This window comes from Labeo rohita, chromosome 19 (assembly GCF_022985175.1).
Source record: "Labeo rohita strain BAU-BD-2019 chromosome 19, IGBB_LRoh.1.0, whole genome shotgun sequence".
NCBI classification, from domain to species: Eukaryota; Metazoa; Chordata; class Actinopteri; order Cypriniformes; family Cyprinidae; genus Labeo; species Labeo rohita.
The window spans coordinates 27,492,806-27,507,461 of NC_066887.1; the positions used below are offsets into that span (position 1 = coordinate 27,492,806).

Consider the following 14,656-nt stretch of genomic DNA (forward strand, 5'->3'; position numbering starts at 1 on the left):
AAGGTCACCAAAACGGGCCAATCCAAGGTCTTTCCATGAGGCATAAGCATTATCCAGGATGGAAAGGTAGAACAGAGGATTGGAGTGCATTGGGGATAATAAAGGGGTATTGTGAAGACTAAAATGATGCACAAATTGGGTCCAGATTTTAAGACTATTTTTTACAATTATATTATTTGAATGTTTCATTGGGGTCATTGAATATGGGAGGCATAAAAAGGAGGCCAAAGAGGAAGACTTACTACATGAGGCATTCTCGATGTGCAGCCAAGAAGGGGAATTGACTAAGCTAGATGAATGAACCCAATGCAAAGTAGAGCGAATGTTCGCTACCCAGTAGTATATTTGAAAATTTGGGAGGGCCAAACCCCCCCAATTCTTTTTGACTTCTGAAGAATGTTTTTTCGAATCCTGGGGGGTGGGGGGTTGTTCCAGAGAAGACTGGAAATAGAACTATCAAGTGTGACAAAAAAAGACTTTGGAATGAAAATAGGAATACATTGAAATGAATATAAAAATTTAGGGAGTACGTTCATCTTAATACAGTTAACCCTACCACTCAAGGATATAGGAAGGAGGGACCATCAACTGAAATCCTGTGTAAGATGATTAACTAACGGGACAAAGTTATGATCAAATAAGTCTGAAAAGTGTTTTGTCAAACTTATGCCTAAATATCTAAAACCCTGTGGGGAAGATTTAAAGGGCCAAGATGCTAAAGGGAATTCCAAGGCTGCTTTATTAATGGGCATCAATTCACTTTTATTTGAATTTAGCTTATAGCCTGTAATTGGACCAAAATCTTTTAACAGATTCAACACCAGGGAAATGGAGGTACCAGTGTCTGACACATATAGCAAAAGAAAGATTTAGACAGGATGCAGGGCCAGGGGCGGATCTAGAAAATAATTTTTAGGGTGGCAAAGGGGTGGCATGGGGTCTATGAGGGGAGGCAACACCAAAGCAAGCCCCCCATGTATAGTTTTTTGGGATTTATAGTCTGACATACACAGTTGTGTTCACAAATACAATATTATAAATGTTTCTGAGCTTCTATCACTAAAAAAGACATGCAATTTTATTAAATTACTATTTAGATGGTATAAATTAGTTTTAGTGCAAGTTTAAGATGTTAATGTTGATAACTGACCAAATTATTTATGTTTTTAAACAAGACTTTAAGACAAGCCAGCAGAAATGTGTCTTTCGAAAGTTTCAATCTAGTTATTACAGGTATTCTTACACACAATTCAAGTAAAACAATTATTTTCCTGCACAGTGAACACTCGTGAGATCAATAACATTAACAAAAAAAAAAATGTCTATTACAGTATACAACATAAATTAAATTACAGATTGCTAATTCAGAAATGAACTGTTGGAAAAAAAAAAATCTTTTTACTACTGTAAAGTAATCCTGCAGCACATGAAAAATTCAAATACCAAAGAACTGTATATAAACTTGGTATGCACCACAATAAGGTACAGTAAAAAAATAAAGTAAATTCAGCAACCTCTGCACAGTTCTGCAAAAATGCAGTAGGGTACACATTAAAAAAAATGGGTACAAATACATTTTGACAGTCAGACTATTGAAGTTGTACAACATATGCTACAGTTTACTGTACATTTAGAATAGTGAAATTTCCAACATCTAATGTACTGTTTCTGTACTAATTATACTGTATGTGTAAGTATGATACCCATGTAGATGATGTGTTCATTTCTCTCCTCTCTCTGTTGTTGGATGCGGAGATTCTGATTGGTGTGACATCATTTTTGCTACTGTAACCCTGGGTTAATTTCAATTTCTATAGTATATTATATTGTTATAATTTATTCACATTTTCATCAACATATTTATTTGTATTTATTTTATTATTTATTTTTTGCTTGTGACAAAAGTGTTTCTATAAGGGGAAAAGGGTTCTGTTTAGACATGTTTGTGTCACTAAGTTGTGTTTAATTTAATGTTATTGGTTGAAAAATGACTTAATCCCGCCTAAGGTCAAGTAGTGCAACTGTGATTGGCCAGTGAGGTTGTCAGTCAACAGAGAGAAGCGAGTTGGAAAAAGAAGTGCGTTGGAAAAAGAAGTGCGTAGGTGATGTTGTCGGCATGAGAACAGAAAATGCGTCACTTTATATGTGAAAACTGTTGTCAGAACTGTATTGTTTGAGTGTTAACCAGTGGAGTATTCTGTTGTGAAGTCAACACGACGCGATTCAGAAGAAATGCCGGTTTAACGCTTGATCGTCTCTACAGCAAACGGGGCTAAGGTGCTTTGCTGGTGAGAAACTTAACTCAGGTTTACCACTTAAATCAGCGCCAGTACGAGAGTTATAGGTGATCGGAGTGATCGCCAAAGACGTTTGCTGCATCGACTGGGAAGTGCATTGAGGAAATCCAGATAGCGCTCCTAATCGCCGAGTGGTTAGGAGTTCCTCTGGCTTCGCGGGAGTGTCATGGAGTTTGCTGACGAATCATAGCCTCACGTGGACCGATGTGACTGGTGTCGGGATCTTTGAATTCTTTCAAGTTTATTCAGGTACATTTGTTTGTTTATTTGTGCTCTTAGAGAGCGAAGCGGCCATTTTGCATTTCACTCGGCCTCAACGCACTCCAGCGACGTTTCAGGCCTGCAACTGGGGGTTTGTGTTGTGTGTGTGTGTGTGTGTGTGTGTGTGTGTGTGAGTGTGTGAGTGAGTGAGGTGGGCCCACGTTAAGTTGGTTTTCAATTTCTTAACAATATGGTGGTTTAATACGGTGATTCACTGAGAGTATATCAGAAAAAGGTTACATTTGTATTTCTAACTAAAACTAACGTTTATTTACATACTTTATTTCTATCTTAAGTCTTCCAAAGTACACTGTTATATTGGTTTACACTTATTGGAGTCAGATTTGTACTTCTGAAGAGGAAAGAACTAAAGTTTAATTCAGAAGTGTGATTCAGTGGAAAAACTCTATCTTGATACCGGTGTAGAAGTTTAACCCTTTGAGTGTGTTTATGGAAAAAAAGATTTGTCTTTGATTGCTTCTGTTTATCTTCTTTGGAATAAATTTGTATATTTTTGCTACGTTGTGTGGTCACTCAAAAGTGCTGAGGAGTAGGTAATATTTGTGGAAAGCAATTTACAGAGATCCAAGTTGCACTTTACAAGTAGTAGTATAGACAGAGGGCCATTGATTTTAAGTAGAATCACGTCGAGAGACACAATTAAAAGAATCCGGGTTTAGCGTCAACAATACAAGCAGGTAGATACACTTAATACCTGAAGAGGGCGCTACACTACTTAATGTTTAACTTACTCATTGTTAAACTTTTTGAGAAATGTGTCTTTGTTTTGAGTACTGAATGAATGGTTTGGGAAGCCAACTAAAATCAATTACATTTTGTTAACAATCAAGAAAACTGCAATACGACCAGATGCTTACCGAACTCTGCTATTAGTTTCCGTGATCGGCATCTTCTTGTTGATTTCATGCTATTGTTTTGTCGGATGCGGCAAAATACCTATATATACGATGAAAGTGGAGCGATCGGTCAGAGAATCGGATCACCAAACAATTACGCGATGAATCTCAGACATATCCGGACGGGATTAGATTTCTCTGAGGACTTCTGAGTTAACCGAGAAGCAGTAATTATCTGATTCATTAATCGAATCAGTTCGTTAGTGAACTGGGCCGTGTTGTGTTTTTGACTCAAAAAGAACCGGTTCATAAGAGTCATGTGTTAATGAAGCCGACTACACTGGGCGCGCGCTGCGTGCGCTTGCAACCATCGTGCACAGTTTATTAAAAGACGTGTTTTTTCCCATTATTTTGCGTTACGCTGTCATCGCTGCGGCTGAAAATTAGCACATGAAACACAGCTTACATTTATATTTTATTCTGAGATAATTCTGGGGTGGCAGGTTGGGTGGCACAGCTTTTTCTTAGGGTGGCAGTTGCCACCCCGTGCCACCCCGGTAGATCCGCCCCTGCGCAGGGCCTAGATGAGGAACGGTCTAGAAGAGGGTCTAGACAGCAATTAAAACCTCCACCCAGAATTAGCTGGTTGAAATGCAGATCGGGGAGAGAAAACAACACTTTTTTGAAAAAAGCCTCATCATCCCAATTAAGACCATATAAATTTGCCATAATCAAGCGGACTCCGTTAATCTGCCCTCTAAGAATAATAAAACGACCATTAGGATCAGAGATAACCTCAGCGAAAGAAAAAGGAACAGATTTATGGATGAGAATAGCTACACCTCGGTATTTACTCTGGAAACTAGAATGGTAAAGTTGACCTACCCAGCCTTTTCTAATTCTTAGATGATCAGCACGCCTAAGGTGTGTTTCCTGAATAAAGGCAATACTACACTCTAAAAAGTGCTGGGTTATTTTTGTAAACACATTGCTGGGTTAATTGTGCTGGGTCAAAATTCTGGGTTGTTTGAGGCACTGTAAACATACAGTTGGGTTGATCATGCTGGGTCAAATGGACTTTCACCACTGAACATGCGGGTTGGATTATTTTAACCCAACCGGTTTGTTTATTTTTCCACTTCATCGAACTTTCTGGATTCTTCACTCGTCTCCTCGTCAGGCGGTCACGCAATTCGCTGCAAACAGGATTGTACGGTAAGTTAATATGATTACATGATTATTTACCTTTATTTTTTTAATAAGTTGTGGTTTAAAGCACATGATTTCACTGTTTAATGCGATATTTGATATGTCGCGCGGGGTTCGCGTTTATTCTGTGAATGATTAAGGAACGTTAAGTAGCAGCCTATAGTGAGGTACTTTTTGCCTCAACAATCGCTTTATCGTTAAATAAAAGTTGTGTGTGTGCACGTGCAAAGTTTTATTCATATACAGTACACATGTCCCTTTTCAACGCTTCATGAGAACAGGCATAGGTTAGTAATACGGGGTAAGTTCAGGTACTGTCTACATACTGTATGGCTTTGTAATGTTTTGTCAGAATTATGTCATTTCGTACTAAAATTGATCTTTTAAGGTCATATTTTTTCAAGTCAATGTCTGCGACGTGCCGAATCCAACGTTAAATCCGTCATTGTTATGTTGTGCATTTTCGCACTCTTTTTTTTCCTCAGGTAGCTGCATTAGCTCCGCTATTCACCTTACTTTAACTATCGTGGTGTTTAAGCAGTGGTGTAGTGCAGGGTATACGCAGGTATACGGCTTATGTCCACTTCTTTATCAGTTGGCTTTGCATGTACCCACTTCTAAATCCCCTCTGCTGTGCATCGAGTGACAGTCCACCACATGAATAGCTAATTTAATCGCATGTGAATATATACAAATATTCCCTAAAAACACCCGGTAACGACAGTGATGCGGTCAGAACAGTGGCTGGGCTTCCTTTTAAATATATTTGATGATCGCGCCTAAACGCGCCCGCGCCCGCTCCGTCCACTCCTCCACACAGATGCTGCCTGTTCACACGCGAGGGCATGCCAGAGAAAACCCGACCGATTTAATCAGAAACTGCGGAGAAGCACGTGATCACCTGATCTGTGTTTAAACGATTGTGCTGCATGTAAACGCATTAACCTGCTTTCTATATAAAATAAGTTTTGTAAAATTCTAATTTTCTACATCTGAAATTTCATTCTAGATATGTGAGATTCTTGCTGGTGCAGATGGACAGTTTTGTAATAGAGAAGTTGAAGGAAAGGCAGCTTGATACCCTGGTTAAAACCTTTGAAGGTAAGTTATATCATTCAGTAACATTCAATAACCATGATTTGTTTTAGAATTTGATCTTTTCATTAAAATAACAATAGTTACTGGTATTATACATAGTTACGTATTTAACCACATTTGTGTGTGTTTTTTTTTTTTATTTTTTTTTTTTCAAACTTGATCAGATTTCACAAGACTTCAGGAAGCTACATCCAGAGGCAGACTTTTTGTAGACTGGGCTACATTTTGCAAGATGGAAAGGTGCATTAAGAGCTGGATGACATCAGGTAAAGTATTTCCTATAATATGTCAATCTATCAAAAATTTTCATATGAAAGTGTTTCACTGTGTTTTTTTGATTATGAGATAAGTTTCACAGTTTGCACTGTATTATTCTTGTGGTCTAGATGTTAAAGGGGAGAGTGCTCATTCTGTCCTGCCCATTCTGGAGGAAGTGTCCACAGAACCACCACCACAGAAGTCTGGAAGCCATTCATTGACATACAAACCTGTAAGTTATGTTTTACTTTATATATATATATATATATATATATATATATATATATATATATATATATATGTAAATATATAAATTTTTGGAAATGTAAACTGATACTTCCTACTGACACACTACAGCAAAAAATAGAAATCACTGACTTAAAACAATTGTTTAGCTGGTGAAAATACTAGTGTTCCAATCATTTTGGCCACCACTGTATGAAGTGTTCAGATGTAAAAGACAAAAAATGTGCAGTTTGAAATTTTCTTCTAAAATGAGTATATTTTAAAGGCCTAAGTGTCTTCAAGACTAAGTGTCGTATAATTAACAGGTGCAGACCAGCATGGTGGATTTGTGCCTTGGGGACGAGACAACGACATCCCAGACCTTCGCCCTTTGTTACGGACCGTGCCACTGAAGTCACTGACTTGTTGCCTGTGAATTTCTCCAGCTTGCAGTATATTATATTGATGGACATAAGTCTTCATGTGTGAATTTTTTTTTTTTTTTTTTTTTTTTTTTTTTTTTTTTTTTAAAGGCCAACAGTTTTTGTAACGTTTTAAATTGTCATATGAATTGTCTGGTGGACACTTTGTTTGGCTTAGTTTTAATCGCACAATGTTTAGAATGATTCTCATGTGGTAATAATTAATTTTTGAGTGTTCTGCTGCTGCAATGTTGACAAAGAACCGGAATCTACAGTGCCTAGTTTACACAGTTTTGTGTTTTAAAGTAACTGATCTACAAAAATTGTTGTTTTATGTGTCTGTAATGGTCGGATAAAATGTTTGACAGCTGCACCCATTTGAAAATGGTTTTAAAAAGAAATAAAACTCATTAAATTGATGTTTACATTTGCATTTTTTTTGTGTGTTTTTCTAAGTGTATTACAGAAAAGCAATAATAATTGTACATTCTTTTGTGATTATTTATTATTATTGGTAAATATAAAGGTAGCAAGGCAATAAAACAACAAATAACCCAATTTTTAGGTCATGTTTAACCCAGCAACACAGTTAACCTGACCCACTGGCTGGGTCAAATAAACAACCCAGCATTCTGGGTCAAATGGTTAAACCCAGCACTTGGGTCAAAACAACCCAACGCGTGTTCTGTCCCATAGTTACCCAGCAGCTGGGTTAAGGTTGGGTTATTTTTTAACCCAGCACTTTTTAGAGTGTAGTATTCAAATGTTTCAAGTAATTAAGAACTTTATTTCGCTTCACCGGGGAATTAAATCCCTTAACGTTCCAACTGGTGAATTTCAAAACACCACGTGGTGCCACCTTATTACTCAACTTTGGTAAGTACTGAAAAACAAGACCAGGTTCCTGAGATGCCCCCCCAACACAGCCCAACCAATAATAAATATGGCTTGTAGCATTTGAAGATACATAACACAGCAATATGATTGCACAGAAAAAAAAAAAAAAACTTAAATGGTACATAACCTCAATAATATTTATATCAAAAGTTACTGACAGACTTAAACTTCAAAACAAACCTAATGTAGAATCTGAGTATGAACTATTTATGGGGAAGGAAGAGAGACCAAAAAGAAATAGATAAAATAATATTAAACAAAAAATAAAAACATACAGAATTTAAAGGTGCAAAAAACACTAGATGCCCAAAATTAACAAACCATAGATATATTCAGATTAATAATTAGAACTGCATGGTCTTTACAAAAAGCAAGCTTTTAACAAAGTGATGTCAATCACTTAACTTTATCAAAATTAAGGAACAGTCCAATGTAACATTCACCATCCAGGTCAGGAGGCCAGAGAATAAACATGACAGCTCACATCAAGCCCACCGCACATACATCTAGACCGATCTCTGGATAAAGTCATTGGCTTCGGAAACAGAAGCCAACCATTTCTTCTCACCGTTTGGAAGCGTGATTCGCAATCTTGCAGGGTACAGAAGCACAGGCTTCTGTCCGCGTTTGTAGAGTAACAACATCACATCCTTATACTTGGCGCGAAGCTTTAAAACCTCAGGGCAGTAATCCTTGTGGCCATCATACAGCAGCTCACCCTTTTTGTGAGATTCACGGATGACCAATTCCTTCACTTGAAAACGATGAAATGAGAGAAAAAAAGCCGCCAGGCGCGGCCCTTCGATTGACTCGGGTAAGCCCAAAATTTGAATATTTTGGCGTCAGCTGCGGCTCTCAAGATCTGAGACTTTAGCTTTAAGCCACTCGTTGTCTCTCTGGAGAGCCAAACATGTATCTCCGAGTTCTTCCAGCTGTTGACTAATCTCTGTAGTGCCGGACTAGAGACAAATATCATAGTACAACTGTCACAAATCTGGCCTGTGGCCTTCAGTCCGCTCACCACCAGATGCCGCTCTCTCATTCTATTGACATTCACATTACACAGACTGTTGTACCACACCATGCACCACCTCACTGATTACCCTCTCTACCTGTATCCAATTAGACTCGCTATAAATACGAGGCCCTTCCCACTGTTCTGCGCCGAGTACTGTGTGCGCTCATCTCTGTGTAGCAATAGCAACATTACGGAGCCTGTTCCTAGTACCTAGTCACGTCGTGTTTCCTGATTTCCTACCTGTCTTGGATTTGTTCTTTCAGACTGTGTTTGCACCTCACCTGGAATTATCGCCTGTTTTGTGGATTACCTGTTTGCCTTTCCCCCTGGATTACGTTTGCCGTCAATCAGCTAAGGCCTGTTTATCGGACTACTCTTTTGTCTTGCCTTCTAATTCCTGTTTGCCTATGTTTGACCCTAGCCTGTGTATGACCACGTCTTTGCTGATAAATAAAAACTATGCAGATAGATCCGCTCGTCTCTCTCAGTCACTACGTTACAACAACAATCAGCTTTTTTTTTTTTGACATAATAGTTCTCTTCTCCCTTTTCTTTCCCCTCTCCTCTTTTCTCACATCATCCTCTCTGCTCATCTCTGTACCTGTTACACTCATCTTCTTTCTCATTACACCCCTTTCTTCACCCACTCCACCGCCTCTTTCTATACCCCCCCCCCCCGACAATTTTTATTTGTCTTTATATTTTTATATTACTGTATTATTATAATTGTTTCTTTTTTCATAATCCTTCTTGCTCTTTGTATACTTTACCTTTTATTATTACTTTAAAGCAATTGTGATGTAAAATGTGCAAATGTGTAAACAATTAGGAAAACTGCATTTCCTGTGTTGAGTATCTGATTAACTGAACAGTTATCAGTTTAGGGTCAGTCGAAAATATAGCATGTTCATTTGATAGAATGATAAATGACAGAGTTTTGTTTCTTGTGTTTGGACAAATGGTACAAAAAAAAAACCAAACAGCATTTTTAATCTGACATGAGAAAACAAGTCCAAAACAGCCTTGTTGTGCATATACAAAATAGACCTCATCAATTAGCACCACTGATGAAAGTAAATTAATATTTCTTTTCCCAGATAAACCTCATCCGACGATTGCAAAAAACATCAAATCAACTGTATAAACTGCAGACAGAATTCTGCATAACTGCACAGTTTTCTCCATTGGGATTCACTTTTTTGGAGTTATCAGGTTCACCTTTCTCATATTTCCTCTTGTACTTTCAAAAGCAGAAACAGGTGATCATGGTAAAAGCAATTTTTCTCCTTCAATAATATTTGTAGAAAACTACATTGTAGCTTTTGTAAATTATGTAAATTATTTATTGCAAAGTTTTTAATGTTTCAGTACTATAATAATTGATAAATGTGTTTTCGTTTAGTTTTGTTACATTGATTAACAAATAGTTGCAGACAGAGTTTTTACTTTACTCCAGTTTTATTGGGAGTTTGGTTATTCACCCAAACCCAGTGTCCCTCAGTTTCCAGATCATTGAGACCAATCCTATGCTGTTCTTTAAATTTATAACTCACCTTTACAAAAGGACAGTTGTTCTTTAACTGTGGTGTATTTGGTTGTAAGTTCCTCAATCTTATTCACAATGACTGGTACAGAAACAGTTATAAATAAAAGGAACAACAAAAAGATAAACACAAACACTGTTAGTCATGTAGTCCTTAGTCTATATGCACTGTTAACTAAACGTTGCTGTACTATTAGGTGCAAGAAATATGTTTAACTCACTTGTGCAATTATAGTTTTTTGAGCGGACAGTTGCATTGAAACACTGATATCTGATTAAAGACAAAACATAAGCAGTAGCCGTGATGTCACACTAATATATGTATTGTATGTGTGTGTGTGTGTGTGCTTTCCATCAAAGGTAACTCCACTGAGGAGCAAGAAAGTGAGATGGAAGTTTGTCCACCTAAACGGGCCAAAGTTCTTCTGATTGTTCTGTCTGGTTTTTGTTCTTGGAGGTCTCTGTATTCCGGGCATACTGTGTGAGTATACCTCTCTTTTTCTCTGACATTCTCCCTGGATTTAGGGCTCTCTTTCAGGGTCGAAAGCCCGCGCTGCGGTTTCTTCCCCCTTTGAGTGAGAGCTGGCGGCAAGGCTGGCTGTGTCAGCTCTGGAGGGAGCTGACTGCCCACACTCTCGCTGCGCACGCTCCCTCATCAGCTCCTCGCGGCTGGTGGCGAGTGGCGAGTGACAGGCATTTTGTTCATTGTGTGAACATGATGATAGGGGAGACCAGGGACAAAAAATAACACTCTTTGATTGAGCATCAGTGGTTGTTTGTGCTAGATCTCTCAAACCTGATATATGGTAGCCACTAGGGATGAGCGAGTACAGCATTATCTGTATCTGTATCTGTATCTGTTAACCATATGAATTATCTGTATCTGTATCTGTACTCGGAGTGGGCGGGGCCTAACCCGGAAGTGGGTGGGATTTAACCTGGAAGTGGGTCATGTTGTATTGAAATGGGCGGGGCTTTAACCGGTATGTTATTTTAAGCATGCAATTGATATGGGTTGATCAGAAATTGTTATATTTATTGCTGATTAGAAAACTATTTACATGACAGCATCAGCATTGAGCTTCAGATCAGTGGTTTTGATCATGATAACAAACGAACTATATACAGAATAAGTTTTGCAACAATGAATACAACACATGCGGTTGCAATTATGAAGTAAAATGTAATGAACAAGAGTTTTCATTTCAACATAACTTTCTTTTTTTAACCTTGAGCAGTGTGGTTTTTTTATTTATTTATTTATTTATGAAATACAGAAAGAAAGTGTCAGACACTCAGTGCGTGAAGTAAAAAAACTGGTCAGAGCCAGCTGACGGTTTAAAAAAGAAAAATAAATTCTCCGACAGGCAGAGACGCGAGTCGCTTTTACCAAGCACCACGTCTGAACAAACCCCACGTTTACCAAAACTCTACTGGCTGTTCTCTTCTCTTCTCAGTGTTCTGTGTGTGTGTGTGAGCAGAGCGGGACACAGCAACACAATAAATCTGTATGTGTTAGTGATGCGCGGATGGCGGTTATATCCGCGGGCGCTGCGGACAATCCGCGGGTCAGGTGGGTCGGGTAATAAAAAATTGCATTCTGATTATTTGCGGGTGGTTCGCGGGTGGATGAGAAAAATCAATAATGACGCAAATATTAACTGTATTTTCTAACATATGTTTTAAATACTCGAGTAGGTTAATATGCAGTGGTGTGTATAACCCGCGTATACCCATTTCTTTATCAGTCGGCTCTGCGCACCCACTTCTAAATCCCCTCTGATGCGCATCATTCAGTAGTGTCCTGCATTAGCCAAAATCATGACAGGCCACCATTTGTAACTAAATCGTATGTGAATAAATGCAAATATTCGCTCAAAACACCCAGCAAAGACGGTAAGGACCCTAGCGCCGGCTTCCTTTGAAATATGTTTTATCATTGCACCTGATGCGCCTGATGCGCCCGCGCCCGCGCGCGTCCGCGCCAGCACCACATTTGCTGCCTGTTCATACACGAGAGCATGTCAAGAGAGGCACGCCGAGTATTAAAATAAAAATTATTATTGATTACTAATTTGAATCAGTACATTATACCGAAAACAATACGTCACGTCCAGATATCAGTTAACGTTATTCTTTTTAGCGTGGATTTGGCTTAAAAGCACGAGTGATTAAGCTTATAAGTGTTCATCACATTCATCATATCATCATGCAAAACTAAGAATTAGAATAATTGTAAATGACGATCGGGTGCGGGTCGGGTGCGGTTATCTAAATCAGAGAAAAATACAGGTGCGGGTGGGTGGCGGGCGGATCATTTATTTGGAGCTGCGGATTCCGGTGACGTTTAAGCTCATCCGCGCATCTCTAGTATGTGTGTAGGGGAGGGGCCCTGTGACTAGCCTATCACAGAACGCAGACACAGTAAACTACCCAATGAGAATTTTTATTCAATCCGAGCACAGATATTGACTCGTATTACTCGTATGATACTCGTACTCGGCAAAAGTGCTTTATCCGTGCCGGATACTCGTTTCAGCCGAGTATCCGGCTCAACTCTAGTAGCCACATTTGTCTACTATAAATAAGACTCACTTGGACGTGTACTGCATAATCACGTTATGTGAGGTAATGTCAAACACAAAGAGTCCCGTTGTTACAACCTACCCCACTACTGGGGTGAGTTGTAACACAGGTTGGGGATAGATGTAACAGTTTGAAGCAATTTGCAGAAAAAAGACCCACATTTCCAATTTATACAAAAATGTGATTGAATAACAAAGATTTATTTATTTTTTTTAATAAAGTGAACCATTTAACGTGACAAAAACATACAGTATTAATTTTAGACTTTAAATTTAGTAAAAACAATTGATGTGTGTTTGTGTGTGTGTGTGTGTACTATGCGCGGATGAGCTCAAACATCACCGGAATCCGCAGCTTCAAATGAATTATCCGCCCGCCACCCACCCACACCTGTATTTTTCTCTGATTTAGATAACCGCACCCGACCGTCATTTGCAATTATTCTAATTCTTAGTTTTGCATGATGATATGATGAATGGGTGGTTAATTTTTAACAGCACATTGATTCAGCTGATCTGCACAGTATTTAAGTATTTAAACCAGGTTGATATTTTAGAAAATGTAGTTAATATTTGCGTCATTATTGATTCATCTCATCCACCCGCGACCCATCCGCAAATAATCAGAATGCATTTTTTTATAACCCGACCCACCCGACCCGCGGATTATCCGCAGCACCCGCGGATATAACCGCCATCCGCGCATCACTAGTGTGTACTGTATTCAGTCACTATAGCTGTGTTGCCATCTACCTATTTTTATGTGAATTTTGGAATATTATAAAAAAAGAAAATGCTGAAATTCCAAGATGCACATAAAATATAAACGTGCAAAAAAAAAAAAAAAAAAAAAACCTATGTGCTCATTTGAGCATAACCATAAACTCTCATAAACTATGATGGAAACACATTTTACATAAATCCCTTGATGTGCAACAAAAACCTCCCATGACTTTGCCTCAATAGAGAATGTAATTGAATAATTGGACACATTGGAATCATCAAAATTAGTTGGTTGTAACATTTTTTAATAAACAGTTATCCCCACCCCAAACAGCCATAACATAGCAAACTGTTTTAGCATGTGGGTTTTAAGTTAGCATGAATGCAAAGTATCAAATTAAACTAGAGAAACAGCTACTTTAGGTTATGTAAGTCAAATAATTGTATGTACAACACAATGACTGCTAGGCAAAAATAATCTTAATTTTAAAAATTACTTTCTTTCCTGAAAATCAGTTTTTTTATCATAAAATCTGTAAAGTTGCTCACATTCACATGCCACTTGTTCTGTAACATTAAAAATGTGAATGGAATGTATGATGACATCAGCTCCTTTCTGACTTGTAGTAATGTCTAGCGTTTTCATGTTATTACATTCTTAACAAAAATTTTAAAACAATTTTCTGTATACATTTACATCAAAATCAGAGTACAGGCAGTTTTAGCTTAAAGTGAAAAAGAATGTAATCAATAATTATGAATTACAAAAATATAATAGCCTATTTAAAAAATATTGTTAGTTGATGCTAACTGGCTAGCTAACTAACTGATGCTAACTTTTGGTAATTTTTAAATATAAATAAAGTCCAAATATTTTTATTTAACCAATTAGTTAGAATACATCCAGAAGCCATCCCCCCTGGAAGCTTTTTACCCCACAGATTAGGTTTAAATATGTCATTCTAAAAGAATAATTATTTTTTTCTTAAATAACACACACTCCCTATCTACAGGCCTTGCTATTCTTATATCATATATAACTGAGATGTTTTAGAAAACAACAAGCTTTAAAACGCATTTTTCTTACACATTTATTCGATCACTTACTTCTCTCAGGTATATCACCAGTGTAAGCTTTATGGTGAAAACTTCTAGATCACTTTTGTCAACGTAGTCTATAATTACAACAAAAATTTATCTTGACTTTATCTAGTGGTTATTTTGGGAAAAACAGTTGGGTGGTGTTTTACCCCAAGGCCCCAA

General features: G+C 37.8%; 1 long non-coding RNA gene across 2 annotated transcripts; it reads left to right on the top strand.

Annotated features, from left to right (window-relative positions):
* The first annotated feature begins 1,868 nt into the window (after positions 1-1,868).
* On the top strand, positions 1,869-8,798 carry LOC127181747 (uncharacterized). Of its 2 annotated transcripts, XR_007829812.1 has the most exons (6): positions 1,884-2,546; positions 4,596-4,630; positions 5,634-5,725; positions 5,887-5,988; positions 6,109-6,212; positions 6,532-8,798. It is a non-coding gene; the product is annotated as an uncharacterized LOC127181747 (long non-coding RNA). The 2 variants fall into 2 exon arrangements; XR_007829811.1 differs by having other exon boundaries at positions 1,869-2,546; positions 4,596-5,725.
* Positions 8,799-14,656: the final 5,858 nt, after the last annotated feature.